Source organism: Gorilla gorilla, chromosome Y (assembly GCF_029281585.2).
Source record: "Gorilla gorilla gorilla isolate KB3781 chromosome Y, NHGRI_mGorGor1-v2.1_pri, whole genome shotgun sequence".
Lineage (NCBI taxonomy): Eukaryota > Metazoa > Chordata > Mammalia > Primates > Hominidae > Gorilla > Gorilla gorilla.
In genome coordinates this window covers 26,948,103-26,974,502 of record NC_073248.2, presented here as the reverse complement: position 1 = coordinate 26,974,502, position 26,400 = coordinate 26,948,103, and positions in this window count along the sequence as shown.

Here is a 26,400-nt window from a genome sequence, read left to right as displayed (position 1 = left end):
AACCGTCTCTCATACCACAGTGGAATCAAATTAGAACTCAGGATTAAGAAAGTCACTCAAAATCACACAATTAGATGAAAATTAAACAACCTCCTCCTGAGTGACTTGTGGGTGAATAATAAAATTACAAAATTAAAGCAGAAATCAAGATGTTCTTTGAAACCAATAAGAACAAAGAAACAGCATACCAGAATCTTTGGAACACAGCTAAAACAGTTGTAAGAGAGAAATTTATAGCACTAACTCCCACATCAGAAAGCTAGGAAGATCTCAAATTCACACCCTAACATCACAATTAAAAGAGCGAGAGAGGCAAGAGTAAATGAATCCAAAAACTAGTAGAAGACAAGAAATAACACAATAAAAAAATGATCAGGGGGATATTATCCCTTACCTCAGAGAAATACAACCATTTTTTACTTCATTTTCATCACAGAATACTAAAACCACCTTTACACAAATAAACTAGGGAGTCTAGTAGAAATGGATAATTTCTAGTAGAAATGGATAAATTCCTGAACACATACACCCTCCCAAGTCTAAACCAGGAGGAAGTAGTAGCCCTCTATATACCAATAACACGTTATGAAATTGAGTCAGGATTTAATAGATTACCAACAAAAACAACCCCAGGACCAAATGTGTTCACAGCTGGATTGTACCAGAGGTACAAAGAGGAGTTGGTACCATTATTTTCTGAAACCATTTCAAACAATTGAATATGAGAGACTCCTCCATTACTCATTTTATGAAGCCAGCATTATCCTGATATCAAAACCTGGCAGAGACATGACAAAAAAAAAAGAAAATTTTCGGCCAAAACTTATGAACATTGATCCTCAACTAAATATCCTCAACTAAATATGACAAACAGAATCCAGCAGCATATCCAAAAACTTATCCACCATGACCACACTAGCTTTATCCTAGGATGTATGGCTGGTTCCACATACAGAAATCAATAAATACAATCTATCATATAAACAGAAACAAAGACAAAAATCATATGATTTTCTCAATAGATGCAGAAAAATTCTTTGATAAAATTAAATATCCCTTCATGTGAAAAAACCTCAATAAACTAGGCAATGATGAAACATATCTCAAATAATAAGAGCTAGTTATGGCAATCTCATAACTAGCCAATATCATAATGAATGGGCAAAAGCTGAAAGTATTTCCTTTGCAAACTAGTAAAACACAACGATGCCCCCTGTCACCACTCCTATTTAATATAGTATTGGAAGTTCTGGCCAGGGCAATCAGGTAAAAGGGAGAGAGAGAAAAAAAGATGTATTGAAATAGGAAGAGAGGAAGGAAAATTTTCTGTTTGCAGATGACATAATTATATATTTAGAAAACCCCATCGTTTCAACTTCAAAACTCCTTAGGTGATAAGCAACTTCAGCAAAGTCTCAGGATACAGAATCAATGTGCCAAAATTATAAGCATTCCTTTACACTGAGAACAGACAACCAGAGAGCCAAATAGTAAATGAACAATTGTTACAAAGAGAATAAAATACCTAGGAATGCAGCTAACAAGGGATGTGAAGAGCCTCTTCAACTACAAACCACTGCTCAGGGAAATAAGAGATGACAAAAACAAACAGAAAAACATTTCACCCTCATGGATAGGTAGAATTAATATTGTGAAAATAGCAATGTTTCTCAAAGTAATTTATATATTCAATGCTATTCCCATCAAGTTACCATTTATATTCTTCACAGAATTATTTAAAAAACTTTACATTTTATATGAAAACAAAGAAGACCCTGTATAGACGATCATCCTAAGCAAAAAATAAGAAAGTTGGAGGCATATCATTACCTGACTTCAAACTATACTACAAGACTACAGTAACACAAACAGCATAGTACTGGTACAAAAACAGACATACAGACCAAGGAACAAAACAGAGACCTCAGAAATAACACCACATGTTTACATCCATCTGATATTTGACAAACCTGACAAAAACAGGTAATAGGTAAAGGATTGTGTATTCAATAAATGATGCTGGGAGAAATGGCTAGCTACATGCAGCAAACTGAAACTGGAGCCCTTCCTTACACCTTACACAAAAATTAACTCAAGATGAATTAAAAATTTAAATGTAAGACATAGGAACGGGCAAAGACTTAATTACAAAAATGCCAGAAGCAATTGCAACAAAAGCCAAAAGTGACAAATGGGATCTAATTAACTAAAGAGCTTCTGTTTACTCTATCACTAGAGTAAACAGGCAACCTATGGAATGAGAGAAATTATTTGCAATGTATTTAGCCGACAAACAAACAACATCCAGAATCTACAAGGAACTTAAATAAATTTACAAAAAAAAGATAACCCCATCAAAATGTGAGCAGTGGATATGAAGAGACACTTCTGAAAAGAAGACATTTACACAGCCAACAAACATATGAAAAAATCTCAACATTTCTAATTATTAGGGAAATGTAAATCAAAACATGAGATACCATCTCATGTCAGTCAGAATGGTGATCATCAAAAAGTCAAGAAATAATAGATGCTGGTGAGGCCATGGAAAAATAGGAATACCTTCAAATGGTTGGTGGGAATGTAAATTAGTTCAAGCATTGTGGAAGACAGTTGGGTAATTCCTCAAGGATCTAGAACCAGAAATATGACCCAGCAATCTCATTACCGAATATATACCCAAAGGAATATAAATTATTCCACTATAAAGACACATGCACATGTATGTTTACTGCCTCATTAGTCACAACAGCAAAGTCATGGAACCAAACCAAATGTCCGTCAATGACAAAGTAGATAAAGAAAATGTGGTACATATACACCATGGAATACTATGCAGCCATAAAAAGGAATTAGATCATGTCTTTTGCAGGACCAGAAAATCAAACCCCAGATGTTTTCACTTATAACTAGGAGTTGAACAATGAAAATGCATGGACACATAGAGGGGAATAACACACACCAGGGCCACCTGGGGTGTGGTGGGTGAGGAGAGAAAATTAGAGGCTAGATCAATAAGTTCAGCAAACCATCACGGCACACATATACCTATGTAAGAAACCTTCACATTCTGCACATGTATCCAGGAACTTAATAAAAACAAACTAATAACAACAAAAAATAACAATAAAAAAAACATTGTCTCACATTTTGGATACCAGATCAGTGACAACAGAATAGGGCACTGGGAAGAGTTGTGAGGCAGATTTTCCAGGCCATAGCTTCCAGATGACATTTTTCAACACATTCTAGAACAGGAGAAAACCAGTTACCTTGAAGGGAAACACCCACTCTTGGCAGAATTTATCACCTGCTGACTAAAGAGTTCTTGGGCCCTGACAGCAATATCCCAGTAGTGTGTCAGGGACTTAGGAGAGACTCTAAAACTTACTGGCATCAGGTGAGACTCAGCACATTTTCAACTGTGGTGGATATGGCAAAAGACTCCATCTCCTTGAAGAAAGCAGAAGGAACAATAAAGGGGGTTTTGTTTTGAACCTTAGATACTAGCTTAACCACAGCAGTTTGTGGCATGAGTGTCCTCATGACATAACCTGGGCACTTGAACAGTGTTTGGAGACCATTCCTGGTTCAGAGAGGAGCCCACTTCCTTGAAGGGTGAGTCCCAGGCTTGGCAGCATTCACCACAGCTGAGTAAAAAGATCTTGAGCTTTAAGTGACTATTGGCTAGTGGCCTGGAAGAATATTTATAGGCTGTGGTCTTGGTGTTCACAGGAAGACACTGCTCTGCCTGTATAACAGGGATAAAGGAATGGGAAAATGTTTGCCTTGTGGTTTTAGTGCCAGCTGAGTTACAATAGAGTAACATATCATATAGATTTAAGATTTTTACTCTAATTGCTTCCAGAAAACTTCTCTGAAGCCACTTAGGGCCTTGGGGAATTTACTGCCCTAAAGGGAAAAACTTACATACCTAGCTGGATTAGCCGTATGCTGATTGTGGAGTACTAGTGCCTTAAGTGAACCTAAATGTTAGCCAGGTAATGGTTAGAGTGGGCCTTTGGTAAAAACCACTGCTGTGCTGGCTTCAAAGTTGACACATCACAATCAAAATACTGGATGACCACAGCTGCAGTTGTGTTCACCCCAGCTGCTGGCAGCTTAGCACTAAGAAAAACTCAGTTTGTTTGAGAAAAAGTAAAAAAGATAACAAGAGTCTCTGCCTCATAATCTAGACAACTCTTTCAGATCTTATCTAAAACTACCAAGGTGTTACTTTCATGAATCTACAAGATCCACAGCATTCTTGGGCTTGGGGTTCAAGTCCTTGAATACTTGGAAAGCCTTCCTAAGAAAGACAAACACAAACAAGCCCATATTGCAGAGACTACAGGAAATAGTTAGCTATTAAGATACTAAACATCCCTATGCATCAAGACCGTCTAGGAAACATGATCTCACGAATAAACTAAATAAAGTTCCAGGAACCAATCCTGGAAAAACAGAGATTTGAGACCTTTCAGACAGAGAATTCAAAATATCTCTTCTAAGCAATTGCAAATAAACCCAGGATAACAAGGAGAAGGATTACAGAATTCTATTAGATAAATTTAAATAAGAGAATAAAGTGATAAAAAGAAAAGCAGAAATTCTAGAGTTGATAAATGCAATTAATATGCTGAAGAATGCATCAGAGTCTACTAACAATAGAATTGATCCAACAGAAAAGAGAATTAGTAAACTTGAAGATAGGCTATTTGAGAATACACAGTCACATAAGACAAAAAGAAGAAAAAAACAAGGAAGCATGCCTACAGGATCTAGAAAATGGCCTCAAAAGACAAATCTAAAGTTATTGGTCTTAAACAGGAAGTAGACAAAGAAATATGCATAGAAATTTATTCAAAGGAAAAATAGGGAGCTTTCCAAACCCAGAGCAAGATATTAGTATCTAAGTAAAAGCAGGTAATGGAACACGAAGCAGATTTAACTCCAAAAAGACAACATCATGGAATTTAGTAATCAAACTTCCAAAGGACTAAAATTACAAGAAAATTTCTAAAAATAGCAAGAAAAAAGAAACAAATTGCACAAGATGAAACTCCATATATCTGTTGTCAGTCTTTTCACTGGAAATCTTGCAGACCAGGAAAAAGAGAAATGACATAGTCAAAGTGCAGAAAAAAAATTAACTTCTTACGCTACAAATAGCGTATCCAGTGAAAATGTCTTCCAAGCAGGGAGAAATAGACTTTTCCAAACAAACAGAAGCTGAGGAATAACATCAAAACAACATCTATCTTAAAAGAAACATTACAGAGAGACCATTAACCTGGAAAAGGGAATATTATTGAACAATAGGACATCACAAAAGTAAAGAAAATTTACCTGTAATAATAAGTACACAGGAAAAACACAATAGATTATCATATAACTGGGCAAATTTAATGTGTAAACCTCTGTTTAAAAGTGAAGAAAAATATTAAGATGTAGAGTTTACCAGTTTTTTCTGGGGGGCTTTTTTTTTTTTTAATAAAATCAGTGTTAACTTGTCATCATTTTCATGTAAAAAATATAGTACTTGTAAGCCTGTTGGTAACTTCAAGTTGAAAAACATAGAGTGAGTAACAAGAAAAATAAAATGCAGGAAACTAAATCATTATCATCAGTCTTACTTAAGAGAAGACAGAAATGAAGAAAAGAAGAGAAGACCATAAATCAACCAGAAAACAAATAAGAAAATGTCAAGAATGAGTTATCACTTATTAACAAAAACAGTGAATATTAATGGATTAACTCTTCAATCAAAAAAAAAAAAAAGAGAGAGTGACTACATAGATCTAAAGAAGAAGACCCAATGATCTGTTTCCTGCAAGAAACACACACATACTATTGGAAGTTCTGGCCAGGACAATCACACAAGAGAAAAAAATAAGAGGTATTCAAGTAGGAAGACAGAAAGACAAATTGATTTTATTTTCAGATGACATAATCCAATATCTAGAAAATCCCACTATCACAGTCCAAAAGCTTCTTAAGGTGACAAGCAACTTCAGCAATGTATCAGAATAAAACATCAATGTGCAAAAATTGCGAGCATTCCAACACACCAACAACAGGCAACTAGAGAACCAAATTATGAATGAATTTCCATTTACAGTTGCTGCAAAAGAAATAAAATGTCTACAAATATAGCTAAACCAGGAAGCGAAGGAATTCTTAAAGATAATTACAAATTTCGGCTCAAGGAAATGAGAGAAAACACAAACCAATGGAAAAGTATTCCATGTTCATGAATAAAAAGAAACAATGTCACGAAAATGGTCATACTGTCCAAAGTAATGTGTAGAACGAACGTCATTCCCATTACATTACCATTGACGTTTTTACAGCATTAAAATAAAAACTATATTAAAATTCATATGAAACAAAAAAAGCTTATATTGCCAAGACTATCCTAAACAAAAAGAACAAAGCTGGAGGCATTACGCTTACCAACTTCAAACTATACTACAATGCTACAGTAACCAAAACAGCTTGGTAGTACTACAAAAACAGACACATAAATCAATAGAACCAGAATAGAGAACTCAGAAATAAGACCATACATCTACAACAATTTGATCTTCAACAAACCTAATAAAAACATCATGCAATGGGGAAAAATTTTCTCTTCAGTAAATGTTGATGAGAAAACTCACTAGCCATATGCAGAAAAATGAAACTGGACCCCTGTCTTATACATTATACAAAAATTAATAGAAGATGCATTAAAGATGCATATGTAAAATCCCAAAATATAAAAACTCTAGAAAAAAATCTAGGCAATACTATTGAGGACATAAGCATAGGTAATTATTTCACAACAAAAATATCAGAAGCAGTTGCAACAATAGAAATAATTGACAAAGGAGATCTAATTAAACTAAATTTTTTTTTACAATAAAAGAAACTATCATCAGAAAAAATGAGAAAGAGTAAGTTTTTACAATTTATTAATCTGACTGAGGTCTAATGTCCAGACTCTGGAAGAAACTTAAGAAATTTACAAGGAAGAAAATAAACATTCCCGTTAAAAAGTGGGAAAAGGAAATAAACATACACTTCTCAAAAGAAAATATTTATGTAGCCACCAAACATATTTAAAAAACTCAACATCACTGAATATTAGAGAAATGCAAATCAAAACCACAGTAAGATACAATTTCACACCAGTCAGAATGGCAATTATTAAATAGTCTGGAAGCAACAGATGCTGGAGAAGCTGTGGATAAACTGGAATGTTTTTAAAGTGACGGTGGGAAAGAAAATTAGTTTAACCATTGTGGAAGATAATGTGGAAATTCCTCAAAGATCTAGAACCAGAAATACCATTTGATTCAGCAATCCCATTACTGGGTACATACCTAAAGGAGTTTAAATCATCCTATTATAAAGATACATACATGTGTATGTTTGTTGTGGCACTATTTACAATAGCAAAGACTTGGAACAATTTAGATGCTCATCAGAGATAGACTGGATAAAGAAAATGTGGCAAACAAATGCCATGGAATACTATGCATCCATAAAAAAGAATGAGTTCATGTCCCTGCAAGGGACATGGATGTAGCTGGAAACCATCAGTCTCAGCAAACTAACACAGGAAGAGAAAACCAAACACTTCATGTTCTCACTCATAAGTGGGAGTTGAACAGTGAGAACATATGGGCACAGGGAGGGGAGCATCATACACCGGGTCCTGTCAGGTGTTTGGGGGACAAGGGGAGGGATACTATTAGGAGAAATACCTAAAGTAGATGATGGGTTGATGCGTGCAGGTAACCACCATGGCAAATGTATACCTATGTAACAAAACTTCATGTTCTGCACATGTATGCCAGAACTTAAAGTGAAATTTAAATAAAAAGAAAGAAAGAAAGATAGATAGATCAGTATATCACAGAGATATTTGCATTTTTATGTTTGTTACAACACTGTTCACGAGAGCTATGATTTGAAAGCCACCTAAAGTGTCCATCAACAGATGAATGGATAAGGAAAATGTGGCACATATACACAACGAAATACAGTGTAGCCATAGGAAAAATATTCTGTCATTTGGAACAACACAGAAAGAGCTAGAGGTCATTATGTTAAGTAAGAAGAGCCAGGTACAGAGGACAAACTGCATGTTCTCATTATTTTTGTGGAAGCTAAAAATTAAAACAATTGAATAATTTATGGCAGTAAAGTAGAAGCATGGGTACTCGAGGCTGGTGAAGATGGTGGGATATTTGTGGGGTTAGTAAGTGGGAACAAAATGTAGTTAGAGAAAATCAATTAGATCTAGTATATGATGGCACATCAGGATGACTATAGTCAGTAATGAAATAACTGTAACTTTTTTTTTTTTTTTTTTTTTTTTTTTTTTGAGACGGAGTCTGGCTCTGTCGCCCAGGCTGGAGTGCAGTGGCGCCATCTCAGCTCACTGCAAGCTCTGCCTCCCAGGTTCACGCCATTCTCCTGCCTCAGCCTCCTGAGTAGCTGGGACTACAGGCGCCCGCCACGACGCCCGGCTAATTTTTCGTGTTTTTAGTAGAGACGGGGTTTCACCATGTTAGCCAGGATGGTCTCGATCTCCTGACCTCGTGATCCGCCCGCCTCGGCCTCCCAAAGTGCTGGGATTACAGGCGTGAGCCACCGCGCCCGGCCTAACTGTAACTTTTAAAACAACTAAAAGTAAATTGGTTTTTTTTTTTTTGGAATACAAAGGATAAATGCCCGAAGAGATTGATACCTCATTTACTTTGATTTCATTATTATATATTTTATATCTGTATTAATGCAGCTCATGTAATCTATAGATGCACCTCCTGTTGACTCACAATTACAAATAAAAAATTAAAAATATATAGTACTAATTTTTCTGTATTCATTTTGTATCCTGCACCCTTTCTAAAATTTTTCATGCATTCTAGTTTTTTTTGCAGTTTATTATATTTTTGTAAATATAAAATGTTATCTGCAGATAAGCATAATTTGACTATTTGATTTTGACTTTAGGTACTCTTTATTTCTCTTGTTTACCTATGCTGCCTAAGACTTCCAATATTATGTTGAATAAAAGCGGTAAAAATTGTTATTCTTGTCTCATTTCATAACTTAGCCAAATGATTTTTATGTTTTTCTTTTTCAATATGATGATAGCTATGAATTAGTCTAATACAGCCTTTAATAAAGTTTTTTGAGGTATTTTCTGTTTATTTCTAGTTTGTTGAGAGTTTTTACTATTAAGAATTGTTGAATTTTATGGAAACTTTACTGGCATCTATTGAATTCATTATATGCTTATTGTCTTTTGTTCTGTTAATCTGATACATTACAATTATTTATTTCTGTATGTTGAACCATCTAGGCATTTTGTGAATAAAAACTTCTTGGCTATACTACTTTCATTGTGTTGTTGAATTCAGTTTTTTGTTACCTATTAAAAAATGTGTGGAGGATATTTGCATTTATGTTTGTCAGAGGTATTGATCTACATTTTTGTTTTGTTTTAGAGTTTGTTGTATGTTACCTGCCTTATCTATCACCATTAATGATGGCCTTGTAGAAAGAGCTTGGAAGTATTTCTTTTTCCTTAAATTTTTAGAATAGTCTGAATATCATTCATATTAGTCACTCACTCAATATTTGGTATTAATAAAATTTATCTGTAAAGACATCTCATTCTGGAATTTTCTTTTATAGACATTTTATTAATGTTTCTATTTTATTATTAGTTATGAGTCTATTCAAATTTTCTATTTTTTTAACTTTTATTTTGGGTTTGAATGTACATATGCAGATTTATTATATAGAAAAACTCATGTCATATAGGTTTGTTGCACAGATTATTTGTTCACCAAAGTACCAAGCCTCGTACCCAAAAGTTATTTTTTTCTTCTCCTCTCTGTCTTCTCAACTTCCACCCTCAAGAAGGTACCAGTGTTTGTTGTTCCCTTCTTTGTTTTCATGATTTCTGATTATTCAGCTTCCACTTGTAAGTCAGAACATTTGGTATTCAATTTTATGAATACCACATGTATTTGTTTGTTCTCCATTTGTTTGCTAAGAATAATGGAATCCAGCTCCATCTATGGTTTCACAAAAATCCTGATCTTATTTTTATAATAACTGCATAGTATTTCATGGTGGATACATATCATGTTTTCTTTATGCATTCTGTCATTGATGGGCATTTATGTTGATTCCATGTCTTTGCTATTGTGAATAATGCTGCAATGAACACTTGTGTGCATGTGTCTTTATGGCATGACAGTTTGGATTCATCTGTTCATATACCCAGTAATGAGATTGCTGAGTTGAGTAATAGCTCCACTTTTAGCTCTTTGAGAAATCTTTCCACTAGTTTACACTCCCACTAATAGTCTGTAGGTGTTCCCTTTTCTCTGCAAACTTGCCAGTGGTCTGTTATTTTTGAACTTTTTAATAACAGCCACTCGGGCTGGTCTAAGACAGTATTTCAATGTGGTTTTAATTTATGTCTCTAATGATCAGTGATATTGAGCTTTTAAAAATATGCTTATGGGCTGCAGGTATATTTTCCTCTCCCTTCTCCTTTGCTCCCCACACTTTCTCTCCTCTTCTTTTCTTTCGTGTATTTTTTTCTTAAACATGTTCTCACTGTCTCACCTTTGTTGCAGGGCAGTGATATGATATTGGCTTACTGCAACTTCTACCTTCTAGGCTCAAGCAATTTTCCTATGTCAGCCTCCCTAGTAGTTGGGGCTTACAGGCATGCATCACCACATGTAGTTAATTTTCCCCCCATAGAGATGGAATTTCACGCTTGTTTTTCATGATGGTCTCAAACTCCTGGGCTCATGCAATCAACCCACTTCCACGTCCCTATGCCAGGATTACAAGCATGAGCCACTTCACCAAGCCAGGTATGTTTTCTTTAGAAAAGTATCTGTTCATGTTCTTTGACTACGATTTAATAGATTTGTTTGTCTTTTTCTTGTAAATGTGTTTAAATTCCCTGTTGATTATAGATACTAGAACTTTGTCAGATGCATAATTTGCAAAAATTTTGTCTCTTTTTTAGGTTGCGTGTTTACTTATTTGACAGTTTCTTTTTTTGGTATGTAGAAGCTCTTTAGTTGAATCTTATTGTCAATTTTTGCTTCCATTGCAATTGCTTTTGACAACATGATTGTATATCTAAAACTTCATAATCTTAGTCTAGAAGCTTTTGCATGTGATAAACAACTTCAGTAAATTTTCAGGATACAAAATCAATCACAAAAATTATGAGCTTAACTATACATTAATAGCAGCCAAGCTGACAGCCAAATTAGAAATACAATCCCATTCACACTTTCCACAAAGGGAATAAAATACCAAGGAATACAGCTAACCCAGGAAGTAAAATATCTTTACACTGAGACTTACAAAATATTGTTCTATGAAATCAGAGATAAAACCAACAAATGGTAAAGGATTTCATGCTCAGGGATAGAATTAATATTATTAAAACGCCCATTCTGCCCAAAGCAATTTATATATCCAATCCTATTTCTACGAAACTACCAAATGACATTCTTCATAGAACTTAAAAAAATAACTTATTTAAAATTTATACACAACCAAAAGTACATTTTCATAGCCAAGGAAATCCTAAGCAAAAGCAAAAAGCCTGGAGGGATCATGCTACTCAACTTCATACAGTTACCAAGATAGCATGGTACTGGTACGAAACCAGACACACCAACCTAAGGAACAAAATAGAGACCACAGAGGTAAGCCCAGACAGCTACAACAATCTGATTATTGACAGAGCTGACAAAAGAAAAAAAATGAAGAAAGGACTCCTGATTGAACAAAAGGTGCTGAAATAACTGGCTAGCCAATACAAATGATTGAAACTAGACTCCTTCTTTATATCACATACAAAAATCAGCTAGACAGATTAAAGACTTATATAAAACCCCAAACTATAAAACGCAGCAACACAATCTAGACAATGCCATCCTAAACATAAGAAGGGGGAAAAATATGACAAAGTGTTTCTATTCCTTCATGGTTCAACATTGGGAAAGTGTGTATTTCTTGAAACTTATGTATTTCTTCTAGATTTTTCCACTAAATGGCATATAGTTAGTATGAATCAATTTTTTTTGAATTTTTCTAGTATCAACCTTAACATCTTTTTTTACTATGAGATTTTTTCTGGCTTTTGCTTAGTTCGCTTAAAGTTTTGCCAATTTTAATTTTCTTTTCAGAAACCAAGTTTTTATTTCATTTGTCATTTGCATTTTTTACTTTCATTAATTTATCTTCTAATTATTACCATTTAATTTTTTATCCAAATTTTTGTTTAATTTGCTTTTTATTTTTTAGTTATTTTAGATGTATTTTTAAGCTATTTCTTTGAAGACTTTCCACTTTTAAAATTTAGAAGTTTGTTGCTATAAACTTTTCCCTTACTACTGCTTTCACTGTATTCCCATTAGTTTTGATATGTTGTATTTTAATTTTCATTGGTCTTAAACAGTTTTTAAAATTTCTTAAAGATCCAATTGTCATTCAGAAGCAAGTTTTGAAATTTCCATTTGTTTTTGTAATTTGCAAAGTTTTTCTTGTTTATAATTTTTAGTTTTCATTTTGATTAGAAAAGATGGTTGATATAATTTTAGTGATTTTTAAATTTTTGGACTTGTTTCATGTAATGACCTATAATTTCTTTTTAAAAGAATTGCTGAGGAGGTATATTAGCTCATTCTCATGTTGCTATAAGAAGTATCTTAGACTGAAAAATTTATAAAGAGGTGTAATTACACAGTTACACAGGGTGTATAGGAGGCATGGCTGGGGAGGTCTCAGGTAACTTACAAACATGACTGAAGGTAAAAAGCAAACAGGTACAATGTTCACAAGGCAAAGCAGGAGAAAGATAAAGTGAAGTCAAAGGTGCTACACACTTTCAATCAAGGAGATCGTCTGAGAACTGTCATGAGATCAGCAAGGGGAAAGTCCACCCCCATGAGCCAGTTGCCTCTTCCCAGGTCCCTTTTCCAACACTGGGGATTAAAATTTGACATCAGATTTTGGTGGGGACATAGAGCCAAATTATATTATTTCAACCCTGGCCCTTCTTAAATCTCATGTCCTTTTTACATTTCAATACACATTCATGCCTTCCCAACAGTGCCCCAAAGTCTTAACTCATTTCAGTATTAACCCAAAAGTTCAAGTCCAAAGTCTTATCTGAGGCCAAGCAAATCCCTTCCGTCTATGAGCCTATAAAATAACATAAATAAATAGTTATTTCAAGATACAATCATGGTACAGGTATTGGGTAAATGCTCCTATTCCAAAAGATAGAAATTAACCAAAACAAAAAGCTACAGGCCCCTTGCAGTCTGCAAACTGGCAGGACAGATACTAAATTGTAATGTTCCAGAGTAAACTTCTTTCACCTTATGTCTCACATCTGGCCACATTGACACAAGGGGTGGATCTCAAGGTATAGTCACCACTGCTATTTAACAGGCTGGCATTGAGTCCTTGCAGTTTTCTCAAGTTGCATGCTCTCAGTGGAACTACAATTCGGGGGCCTGGGTGATGATGACCCTTTCTTTATAACTTCACTAGGCAGTGCTCTAGTAAGTCCTCTGTGTGAGGCATCCAACCCCACATTTCCCCTACAGAATATGCTAGTAGAGGTCCTCCGTGTGGGCGCTGCCTTGCAGCAGACTTCTGTATGGATATTCAGGCATTTCTTTACAGTCTCTCAAACCTAGTTGAGGCTCCCAACCTCAACTCTTGCCTTCTGCACACCTGCAGGCCCGACACTATGGGGACACTGTAAAGGTTTTGGGCTCTCACATGCTGAAGCAAAGGCCCAAACTGTACCATGACCCATTTTATTTATAGCTGGAGCTGCAGCAGAGGGGAAACAGCATCATGTCCCAAGGCTGGACAGGATTGCAAAGCCCTGGGACATGGAAAGTTCTCTGTCATTTCTTTGAATATATTTTTATCCTGATATCTTTCTAGACCTCCTCTTTAAATCCACTAAATAAATTTTCCATTTTGTAGTTATTTTATACGTCTTACATATGTACCTGATTTTTTCTTATTTTCTTGTATGGTGTATTTTCATATAGCATGTCTTCAACCTCACTAGTATGTTTTCTTTTTCTGCCTACTTAACTCTGCCATTGAGACACTCTGACACAATTCTTACTCAAGATCAATTTTCAGCTCCAGAATTCTTGCTTAATTTTTCAATTTAAATCTTTGTTTAATTTTTTGAATAGAATTCTGAATTCCTTCTCTGTTTCACTGAAATTCATTGAGATTATTTGTTTTTTGAAACAGCCATTTGGTTTTATTGTCATAGTGGTCACATATATCCATCCCTTCAGGATTGGTTCCCAGTGTCTTATTTAGCCCATTTGGTGAGATCATATGTTCTTGGATGTTGTTGATGCTTATGGAGATTTATTGATGTCTGTACATGAAGGAGTTGGGTATTTTTTCTAATACTTGCAGTCTAATCTTGTCTATATTAGTATGTGTTGAGTGAGATTTTCCAGGAAATAAAAAGAAGAGTGCAAAGATGGCTGACTAGAAGTAGCTAAAGTGCATTGCCCTCACAAAGAAGAGACAGAATGGTAAGAAAATACTAGCTCTTCAGGACATGTTGGGATTTACTAATGAAGTGATGTAATTCTTGGAGAATAGAGTAGAATAAGAGAGGAGAGCCACCTTCCCAGGACTGGTATTGAGCCAAGGGAGGAATTCCACCATGAAAAAATGCTCAGTGAGTGAGAGCTTCCAGAAACCTGTATTTCTTCTATTAACCTTTGCAACCTAGGACACAAGAGATCACTGCATCATATTCTCCCTCTGGAACCTCCTGACTGATGTGGCCTTGGGACACTGAGCATTCAGTGCCAGTGGCCTTAGCTTTGCCAACAAGAGAGGACATGCTCTCTCATGTGCTCACAGGATGGTGTCCAAATCTATAGTTCTGAGGAGTGAATGGACTATAGGCTTCATTACCCTTACCCTTTGCCAGGGAAAGCCCACTGGCCAGGGACTTTTCCATAGCCACCACAGCCCCACCCAAACACTTTGGCCAAGAGTACCTTTATGCCTTTCTTTGAGTTGGAGCTACCAGATGTAAAAGGGAGGCCTAACATTCTTCCTGAAGCTACAGCCTCTATGGCTCTCATGATTTAAAGGAAGTGAAGAGTTTAATGACTATTATGAGCCTTCAGCAAAATGCAGCTGCCTTATGGAAAATGGGCCATATTGTTTCCCACACAGGTCCCTAATCCTACCATTCTTCACTAGGTGGGGCCTTCTAAACTGTGTCCCAAACACAGTCATCCCACTCTTACCTGAGTTTTCAGGGTAGCAGCATATTTGTGTTTTCCTGGTATAAAGCACCAAGTGGTAACAGGCAGGCTTGCTATTGTTGCAACTCCATGGCCCCCACTCTTATTGCCCTTTATTTGGGAGAAAGCAAAGAGGTTAGAGACTATCATGGGCCTCCTGCATGGTGCAGCCTGCATTATAGAGAAGGAGCCAGACAGTTTCCTATGTGGGTCTATGCTTTTGTAACTTCTTACTGGACAAGGCCTTTCAACCTGTACCTCTAGTACAGATACCCTGTCCCAATTTTATCACTTTAATTAGTGGCATTTCTCTGGAAAAAAAAATCGCAGAGACAACATGCAGTTCCATTGCCATTACAGCTGCAGTAATACTATCTTTATTGCCCTTGGGATGAGGAGAAAACAAGGAACCTGACCACTGTATAGGCACCTCCAGCATGTCACAGCTGCCATATAGAGCAAAGCTCAGGCTCTTTATTCCGTGAGCTCCCACTCATACTCTTCATCAGACAGATCCCCAGGCACTTCCACAGTGCAGCTGTCCCAACCCTGGTTGAGTATTCTCACTGGGAGAAGGTCTGTGTTTATCTAGTGTGGAGCTTCAAGAGGGAACTGGCAGCTCCTCTGCCACTGCCACTGCAGTGGTACTCCTTTGCTACCATAGGCCTAGGGAAGGAACAGAGACTTTGAGTGTTTTTCATGTACCTCCAGCACACTACATTTAAAAAAATGAAGTAGAGCCCAGTTTCTCATTTCTGCAAGACCCCAACCCCTTCTCTTTCCCAGCCAGGACTCTCAACTTCAGCCCATAGTGCAGCTGCCCCAATCCCACCTACATCTCCATGGATAATGGCTCTAATTTCTTTGGGGTGAAACTCCTGAAAGCAATTAAAGTCCTCTTGACCACTGCAGCAGTCCTGCCCATGCTACCCTTCAAACTGAAATAGAATAAAGATCCTGACTGCTTTGTTCACACATCAACCAAGCCACAGCAACCCAATGGAGAAGAGGCTAATCTATCTTCCCTATGAGCCTCCACCCTCCTTGCTAATCACCAGGCAAGACCCCATAGCTCAGGGCCAAAACACAATCTCCTCCCAAGTTGATCATTTTGATTGGCAGCGTTCTGTGTTTCTCTGGCATGGAGTGACAAAAGACAAGTGAAAATTCCTCAGCCACTGCTACTATCAAGGTCCATGACCCTATTTCTCTCAAGCTAAAGAGGGAAGAAAAAAGCCTGAGGTCACCTAAAGGCTGTGTTGCACATCCCAGGAGTGCCAAGCCAAGATCTGCAGTCAGCATGTAATATTGTTTGGCTCTGTGTCCCCACCCAAATCTCCCCTTGAATTGTAATAATCCCCATGTGTCAAGAGTGGGACCAGGTGGATATAATTGAATCTTGGTGTGGTTTTCCCCATACCATTCTCATGAGAGTCAGTGAGTTCTTGCAAGATCTAATGGTTTTATAAGGGGTTTCCCATTTGCTTGATTCTCTTTTTCCCTCTTGCCTGCCATCATGTAAGATGTGTCTTTACTTCTCCTTGGCCATCTGCCATGATTGTGAGGCCTGCCAGCCATTTGAAACTGTGAGTCCATTAAAACTCTTTTTCTTTATAAAGTAGTCAGTTTCAGGCGTATCTTCATTAGCAGGATGATAACAGACTAATATAGCATGTGAGTGGGAGGGAAGCCCTCATTCTCAGATCACCAAGAGGAAACATAACTGTAAATGTGATGAAATACATAGGAGCTTCATGGATGAGAAAGAGCCTACCTCTCAGTCATTATAATTAAGCACCTTCTACTGGATCAGACCCAAAAGTCAACACTAAAAATATTTTGTTGACATACCTACTTTGAAAAGAAGGACAAGTATTCAGCCACAATTAAAGACCTTGCAGAAAGCCTTGGCCCTCTGAAAACACCCAGAAACAAATTCAATAGACTATGCTAAAATTATTCCACAGCTAAATAAACTACAGCCCACACAGATGAGAAAGAACCAGTGCCAGAATGCTAGCAACTTTAAATGCTACAGTATCTGTTTTCCTTCAAATGACTGCATATACTCCGCAGTAATATTACTTAACCAGACAGAAATGGCTAAAATGACAAACATAAAATTCAGACTCTGGATGAAAATGAAGATTATTGAGATTTAGGAGAAAATTTAAACCCATTTCAAAGAAACTTAGGGGAACTAATGGAAATAGAGAGTAGAAAGATGGTTAATGGAGGCTGGGAAGGTTAGCTGTAGGTATCGGGGAGAGGGTGGATGGTTACTGGGTACAAAAAGTAGGATAAATAAAATATCTGATAGGTCATCAGGGTAATGGTCATCAATAATTATTGAATTGAATACTTACAAATAACTAAAACAATGTATCATACTTGGATTATTTGCAACACAGAGGACAAATACTTGAGTTGATGGACACCTCCTTTACTTTCATGTAATTATTAAGCACTATATACCTGTTCAAAATATTCCATATACCCTATAAACCTATACATCTACCATGTATCCATAAAGATTAACAACTACATGTTTAAAAAGTTATGATTAAGGTTATCTGGTCAAAGGAATGTTTAAGCACAAAAGCATGTAAGATGTTGCTTCTACGTGATATTAAGTCTGCAGGCATTCATAATGCAAGAATAAATGAGGCTTGGCAACCTCCACCTAGATTTCAGAGAATATTTGAGAAAGCCTATGTGCCCATGTAGAAGCCTGCCACAAGTGGACAGCCCTCACAGAAAACCTGTACTAGGGTGGTGGAGAGAAGAAATGTAGATTTGGAGGGCTCACACAGAGTTCCTTCCCACTGGGACATTGCCTAATGGAGCTGTGGGAAGGGGACCATTATCTACCAGATTTGAGTGGTAGATCTACTGGCAGCTTGTGCTCTCATTTAGAAAAGCCTCAGGTACTCAACTCTGTCAGAGCCAGTCAGTGGGACTGTAGCTTGCAGAGACAGAGTATAATGTTTAAGCTTCTTGCCTAGCCAGGCCAAAGAATTGGTGTGGCAGCTGACTGCAGTGAGTGACACAGACCAGTAGAGACACAGAGCAATAGACAGAAAGAGCTATAGGCTTTATTGAGTGAGTGAAAGTACAAAGCTTCCACAGCATGGAAGGGGTCCTGAATGGGTAGCCACTGTTGGTTTTGGGTGATTGCCTTTTGAACTCTTTAAGGCGGGAAATACATGCGGCAGAAGATGTTACCAGAGAGAGAAACAAAGGCAGTAAATTATTTTATGACATGTCTTAGATTTTGAAGAAAACTGGAATGGCAACTTAGGTTTTATCTACTTTATGACATTGTACGGCATGTCAAAGGAGACAGGATTTTACAGTACTTTACAAAGTATGTTTGCAAGGAATTGGAATTGGGAGTAGAGATAATGTCCGATGGTCAAAGGAAAAACAGGCAATTAACATTTCTTTTACTTTAGTTTTCGGGGAGGGGGAAGGAAGAGAGGGAGAAAGGACACAGGGAAACTTACAGCAAAATTTTCGCTGTTCATACCTTTCTTGGGGAAAAAAACACATGCCGAAATCCTGGTGTTAGGAATAGTTTAAGCATATATCCTCAATATTATCCATCCAGGATGGAATTAATTCCTAATGCAGGAAATCAGTGAGTTTCACAGATTTCCGTGCCTCTACTCGACCCAGGAAGCCCAGCTGGCACCTCCTCCCAGTCGCCCCTCCAAACAGAACACCCCAACTGCTGTTGGGAACTGTGCCGTGGTCGTTCTGGTTACTTCCTGCTGGTTAGGGGTAAAGAAGTAGTTGTGGTGTCCTCCAGAGGGGAACTTTCTAGGCTAGTTTAGGGACCAGTGGGTGGATCCAGGGGTCCTCGGTAGAATCTGTGAGTTGAGCTCAATTGAGGTTCCATTTGTAAGACAATTTGTAGCTTGATAGCCTCAATCCTGGAGGAAATAAATTTGACAAGGAGGTTAAAAATGCAAGGCCTAAAGGCAAGTGTTGAATAGCTGTTACATGTCCTACAAAGGGGAGGAGCCAAGGTATCCATTGGTTAAACATATTCCAGGGTCCTGAGTGTTCAAGCTCCTTTTTTCTACTTTCTGTCCATTCTCTTATTTCTTTGAATTTTTAAATAATGATTTCTGAATGGTTAATGAAATAACAACATGAACTGAGAGTTAAGAGTGCAGGGGAATGCAGAAGAAGGCATCTTTGAGGTCTAGAACAGTGAACCATTCTGCTTTTTCTAGTATCTGAGAGAGCAGTGTATAGGGGTTGGGTACAGCAGGATATAAAGGAATTACTGCTTCATTGATTATTCTGAGGTCTTGCACTAGTCTCCACTGACCATTTGGTTTTTGTATTCCTTGGCTTGGGGTGTTGCAAGGACCTCTGCATTTTCTTACTAAGCCTTGAGCTTTTAAATAGCTAACAATATCCTGTTATCTTTTGTGAGCTTCAGGCCTTAAGGGGTATTGCCTTTGAGAAGGAAAAGTGGTGGGGTCTTTTAGCCTTATTTGAACTAGGCCAGTGTGGTGGCTCATGCCTGCAATCCCACCACTTTGAGGACTGAGGCTGGCAGATCATGAGGTCAGGAGATCAAGACCATCTTGGTTAACATGGTGAAACCCCATCTCTATTAAAAATACAAAAAATTAGCCGGGCATGGTGGCCGGCACCTGCAGTCCCAGCTACTCGGGAAGCTGAGGCAGGAGAATGGTGTGAACCTGGAGCTGGAGGTTGCAGTGAGAGCTGAGATCACACCACTGCACTCCAGCTTGGGTGACAGAGTCTTAAAAAAAAAAAAAAAACTAACAATATCCTGTAATCCTTTGTGAGCTTCAGGCATTAAGGGATATTGCCTTTGATAACGAAAAATGATGGGGTCTTTTAGCCTGATTTGAACTGGATGGGCATTTTTTGCCCTTCCAAATTGTCCCTCTAAGTCTCAGACTTCAGAGTTGATTCCTTTTTCAAATAGGGGACAACAAATGGATAATTTGTTCCTCATATTCAGTAGACAATAGCCCCAGCTTTGGTAATATGTCCCTTCTTAATAAGGGTGTGGGACTTTCGGGCATAACAAGAAAGTCATGTGAAAAGAGCAAAGTCTCCTAATTGCAGCTGAGGAGGCAAGAGAAATACCTGGTTACAAGCTGTCCTAAGACTTCTCAGATAGTAGTGGACTTTGAGGACAGTCATTCAGGGCAGGAGATTAAAACTGAGAAGGCCACATCAGTGTCCAGGAGGAAGTCTACTTCCTGGCCCTCAATGTTCAAACTTACCCAGGGCTCTGTGAGGGTGATGGCATGAGCTGGCATTTGCCCCAGGCACCCTCACTCCTGTTGCTGAATCATCTGGTTGGGTGTTTCTGGCCCAGAGGGGCTTTGTCCTCTAGGGCAGTGCATCTTCCAGTGATTGCCTTGGCATATTGGTCATGGGTGAGGGGGTTATTTGTTTCTGGTTGGACAATCTTTCTTAAAATGTCCTTGCAAACTGCATTGAAAACAAGCACTACTATGCAATTGGCCTGCTCCTCTTTTGGTTTCCTCTGTGCCACCAAGGTCTGCTTGTCTGAGGGCCATGACTAAGGCTGCAGCCTTTCTCTTATCTCACTTTTCCCTTTTGGCCTGTTCCTCCTGGTCCCTGTTATAGAACACCAAGGTTGCCAGGTTCAATAATGTCTTGAAATTTTGTAACAGGCTCAAAGCAGACTTTTGGAGTTTTCTCCTAATGTTGACTGCTGATTGGCTGATAAAGTTATTCTTTAAAATAAGTTGGTCTTCTAAGGAATCTGGAGTTAGGGCTTCCTTTACCCTTTCTAGAAAATTAGAGGGGTTTTCCTCTTTTGCCTGTGTAATTGTGGACAGCATTGAGTACTTCATGGGCTTTTTCCTACTTTTCCTCAACCATTCTAAAATGCAAGTTAGCAAATGCCTGTGGCTCCAATCTCCATGATCTGAGTCAGTATCCCAGTGAGGGTCTGCAGTGGGGATTGCCTGTTGCCTCATGGGGAATTTTTCCCTCTCCTCCAGGCCAGTTGCCCATTTACCTGGCTAAGGTACCACAGATCCCCAAATTGCTGGGCTGCTGTTATAGTTGCTTCTTTTTCAGTAGGACTCAAGATCTGATCAAGAAGCAACGTATCTCTCCATGTTAGATCGAAGGACTGCTTTAATCCTTTCAGGACATCTGTATAGTTATCAGGATGACCTGAGAATTTCCCTAAATCTATCTTTATTTGTTTTAAATCTGAGAGTGACAAGGAGACATGTACACAGGTGGGCCCAAATTCCCCTCCTACTGCTTGTAAGGGACATAGTTTGGGTGCCTGACTCACAGCGTTTATGTTCTCTCTCCAGTGTGCCTTTAACACTTTGGTGGGGCCAGATGGAGGAGAGTCAGTGGGGGTGGAGAGTGGGGCTGAGGGAAGAGGCCCTGAGTATGGAGGTGATTGTGGGCCTCTGTCATTTGGGCAAAACTTGCAGGCTTGGCACAGGGCGGTATTGCCACGAAAGACAAAGAAAGCCTGTACATAAGGGACTTAACCCCATTTACCTTCCTGTTTACAGAAAAGATTTAGTTGTAGAAGGGTGTTATAATTAATACTTCCCTCAGGGGGCCATTTTGTAAGAAATATTGTGTTTTTCATTCTGTAAGAATATTGTGGCCAGGCACTGATACAAAAGAAAATCAGCCACTTCTTTTTTAAGGTTTCAGGTCGAATTTGTCCTAGTTATTCAGGATACATCTTAAGGGAGTGTCTGTTTTGAAGCTGTGGTGCCCATCTGGAATTGTAAACACAGGCATGCCCACACCTTTGGTTAGTCCTGGGACTCATCTTCCCCTAGGGCATCCCCTAAGGGTCAGGTCCAATTCTGCTCAAAGCTCATGGCCACTTTTCCTGAGCTCTCCATTTACCAGATTTAACCATGCTTACCAAGCAAGATGAAAATTTCCCTTGCCATGCCGTGCACCCATTGACCACTAAATGGGGCACAAGGACTGTTGGATTTATTTTGGTCCTTCTTCCAACACATCCTACCTGTTCCAGGGTGGCAAGGCCTGGGTCAGGAGCAACACTTCATGCTGAGGCCCAATTTACATGGGCCTGGCCATCAAAACTGTCCTTCAAGGAGAAATCTCTGAATTAGTGACAGGAGGCTTAGTAAGCTTAAAGGGGGTGGTGGATGTCCTCTGGGCCAGGGCTGAGAGAACAGCTGCTGTACTCTAACCTTCTGTCCCCACTTGCCATCAAAGGAGTAAGCCCCTCTCTCAAGGCAGTACCAGTATCCTGTGTCCCAACTGACTATATTTTCTTCCTTCCAATAACAAATATTGAATGGTTGAAACAATTCAATGGCCCTAAAAGCTGTACCCATGCACCACAGATTGCACTTGAGAGGCCCCAAGGAAGGGAAAAGTCTACCTGGGGAGCAATGGAGGAAATGCCCTAAGGCTTCTACTATCCACATGAAAATTACAGACATGTCTTTAAATTGTTCTGATGTACACTATGGTGGGGAACTGGCCCTTCAAAATAACCACCAAATGGCAACACTTGCCTAAACCCTGGAGTACACCATGAACTTGGATCTTCTGGGCTCCACCCTAAGAATTTAAGTCTTCTAAATAGGGAAGCTTGCTCCTGACTAGGGGGAATAACCTTGCTTGCAAGATGAGGAAAGAAGTCTAACCAGTGGACACTAGGACCCAGGAGGCTGGAGTCAGAAGATGTGGCTGTCTCATGCTCAGTAACCCATGCTGGGGGAGCCACTGGCAGGTCTCAACCAGGATCTCTGGGAGACTAGGATGTCCACTGAGCACTCCCAGGTGTACTTCGGGACCACCACGGAAAGTGAAAGACTTAGAACTGTGTCCAGGCTAACCAACGCTCCCAACCCTGAAGGGTCAGGGTTGTTAGAGAGCCCTTTTCCAGAGAGCCTGACACCCATGTCTTTAGTCCAACATCCATGCTAATCACCTTTAAGTGGCTGACAAGTGCCTGGTTTAGCCTTTGAATTCTAAGGAAGTACAGGACAGAATGCCAAGTGAAAGAGGTCTGATTGTACTCACCACATGATGGTTTAGATGCCTTTCCTGGAACCTCCTGGCTGGCTCACCAAAATGTAACATTCAAGGTTCTTGCCTAGCCATGCCAAAGAAGTGGTGTGGTGGCTGACTGCAGCGAGTGATAGAGACACGGACTGACAGAGAGAAAGAGCTATGCTTTATTGAGAGGAGTGAAAGTACAAAGTTTCCACAGCATGGAAGGGGTCCTGAACAGGTAGACACTGTTGGTTTTGGGTGATTTCCTTTTAAACTCTTTAAGGTGGGAAATATGTGTGGTGGGAAGATATTACCAGAGTGAGAAACAAAGGCAGTAAATTATTTTATGACATGTCTTAGATTTTGAGGAAAACCAGAATTGCAACTTGGATTTTATCTATTTTGTGACCTTGCAGCAGCATGGCAAAGGAGACAGGATTTTACAGGACTTTACAAAGTATGTTTATAAGGAATTGGAATTGGGAGCATAGATAAGGTCTTCTGGTCACAGAAGTACTGGCTTTTAACATTTCTTTTAGTTTTAGGGGAGGAGGAAGGGAGAGAGGGAGAAAGAACGCACGGAAACTTATGGCAAAATTTTCGTGGTTTATAGCTTTCTTGGGGAAGAAAACACATCCAGAAATCCTGGTGTTAGGACAGTTTAAGAGTATATCTTCAATGTTATACATCCAGGATGGAAGTAATTCCTAATGCAGGAAATCAGTGAGTTTCACAGCTTTCTGAGCCCCTACTCAACCCAGGAAGTCCAGCTGGCACCTCCTCTCAGGAGGAGCACAGCTTCCCAAGGCATTCAGAGCCCATTCACTGCAGTGGTGTTCCCATTATGTGGGAAATAAATTCAAAGGACATTATTTTGGAGTTTCAAGATTTAAAGACTGTACTTCTAGGTTTCAGACTTATGTGGGGTCTGTAGCTCCTTTCATTTGGCCAGATTTTCCCTTTTAGAATTGGAAATTTACCCAATGTCTGTACCTCTATTTTATCTTGGCTGTACATAATTTGCTGTGATTTTACAGGCCCATAGGTGAAAGTAACTCATCTCCATATAAGATTCTGGACTTGAGACATTTGAGTTAATGCTAGACAAAATTAAGGTTTTAGGGGATTATTAAGAAGGGATCATTATATTTTACAATGTCACCAGGATATGAGATTTGGGGGACCAGAAGTTAAATAACATGATTTAGATACTTGTCCCTTCCCAAATCTCATGCTGAAATGTAATCCCTAATGTTGGAGTTGGGAGATGTTTTGGCAAGGAGGGTGGGTTTCCTATGGCTTGATGTTGTTCTCATAATAGTGAGCAAGTTCACATAAGAACTGGTTGTTTAAAAGTATGTGGCACCTCTCACTATTCTCTATCTTGCTCCCACTCTTACAAGATAATATGACTGCTCTGTGTCCTTCTGCCATTACCATACACTTTCTGAGGCATCAGCAGGAGATAAACAGATAACAGCACCATGGTTTCTATAAAGTCTAGAGAGATGTAGGCCAATTAAACTCTCCTTTTAAATAAATTGCCCGACATCCGGTGTTTCTTCATCACAATGCAAGAATGGCCTAACACAGCAGGCAACTAACTTGGATAGTTTAGGCTGAGTGCTCCAATCAGCCTCCTGTAAACTCTGGTTTTAGTGTCAGCTCAGTTTTCAATGTATATGCTGTGCTAGCCAAGTCTTTCTGTATGTTTTTTCCATGTGTGTGTATATACACACAAACATGCATGCATAACCTAATGGGAACTCTGAGAACTGGGTTGTAGTTTGTTAATTTCTCAGTACTTTGATGTGTATACCTGGAGATAAAGCCAGTTTGACACATCTTTATGGTTAGTTTCCCAAGTCCCTTTCTCTCTGTAATTCCACTTGTGTTGTGCACTTGGCACACTTGCTTCTAAATTCAAGAATATTTGGCAGTGGGAAGAGACAAAAATGCTCAATATTTATCCCATCTCATGACATTACAGCTCTGGCAATTAGAAGAACATTTCGCTCATTCAGAGCTTTAACAATTAATTAACCATGGGCTCTTAGTGGAGACTCCGATATCAATGCCATCAGATTGTTTGAAGCTGGATATAAGGAAAAAAAGAAATTTAAAGAATAGAATTTCTATACTTCCCTAAGCATTGGGAGTTGTTGTCCCAATTTTTTTGAGGCAGGCCTAGAAAACCTTTCCAGACTCAGTGGTAGTATTTACTGCACAGTACTCAAGAGCAAATAACCTATTTGATATGATTTTGCTCTGTGTTCCCACCCAAATCTCAAGTTACATTATAATCTTCAGTGTTGGAGGAGGGGCCTGCTGGGAAGTGATTTGATCACGGGAAAAAACTTCCCCCTTGCTGTTCTTGTGATAGTGAATTAGTTATCATGAGATCCTATGTTTTAAAAGTGTGTGACACTTCTTTGTTTTCTCTCTCCTGCTCCTGTGTGAACACATGCTCGCTTTCTGTTTATGCTTCATCATGATTGCTGTTTTCTGAGACATCCGCAGCCCTGCCTTCTGCACAACCTGTAGAATTGTAAGTCAATTAAACCCACTTTCTTTATAAATTACCCAGTCTCAGGCAGTTCTTTATAGCAGTGTGAGAACAGAACAATATACAATATACAATGTCACCATTATTTGTATGTATGTAAAAAAATTCTAGACCCTTGCCATTTCTTTCCCAAGCCATTTTTTCATGGTTGTTTGTCAGTAAGTCACCTGGAGAAATAATATAACGTCTTCTCCAGAAAAGAGTCTACTTTCCTCTGTTTGCTAATTATATCAGTGGTTTCTTTAGCCCAGTGTTTCTTAAAATACAGCTCTGCAATAATTAATGGTTGGTTAAGTGTAAACTGTCTGAGCTTAGGGAAGCAATAAAAACAATCCTGTTTACTGCTTTTGTTGTGAGTTATACAGTTTCTAGTTTCTGACCTGAAGTATTTTGTCCTCTGCTATTATCCATGAAAATAATGTATTAGATTATTAGTCT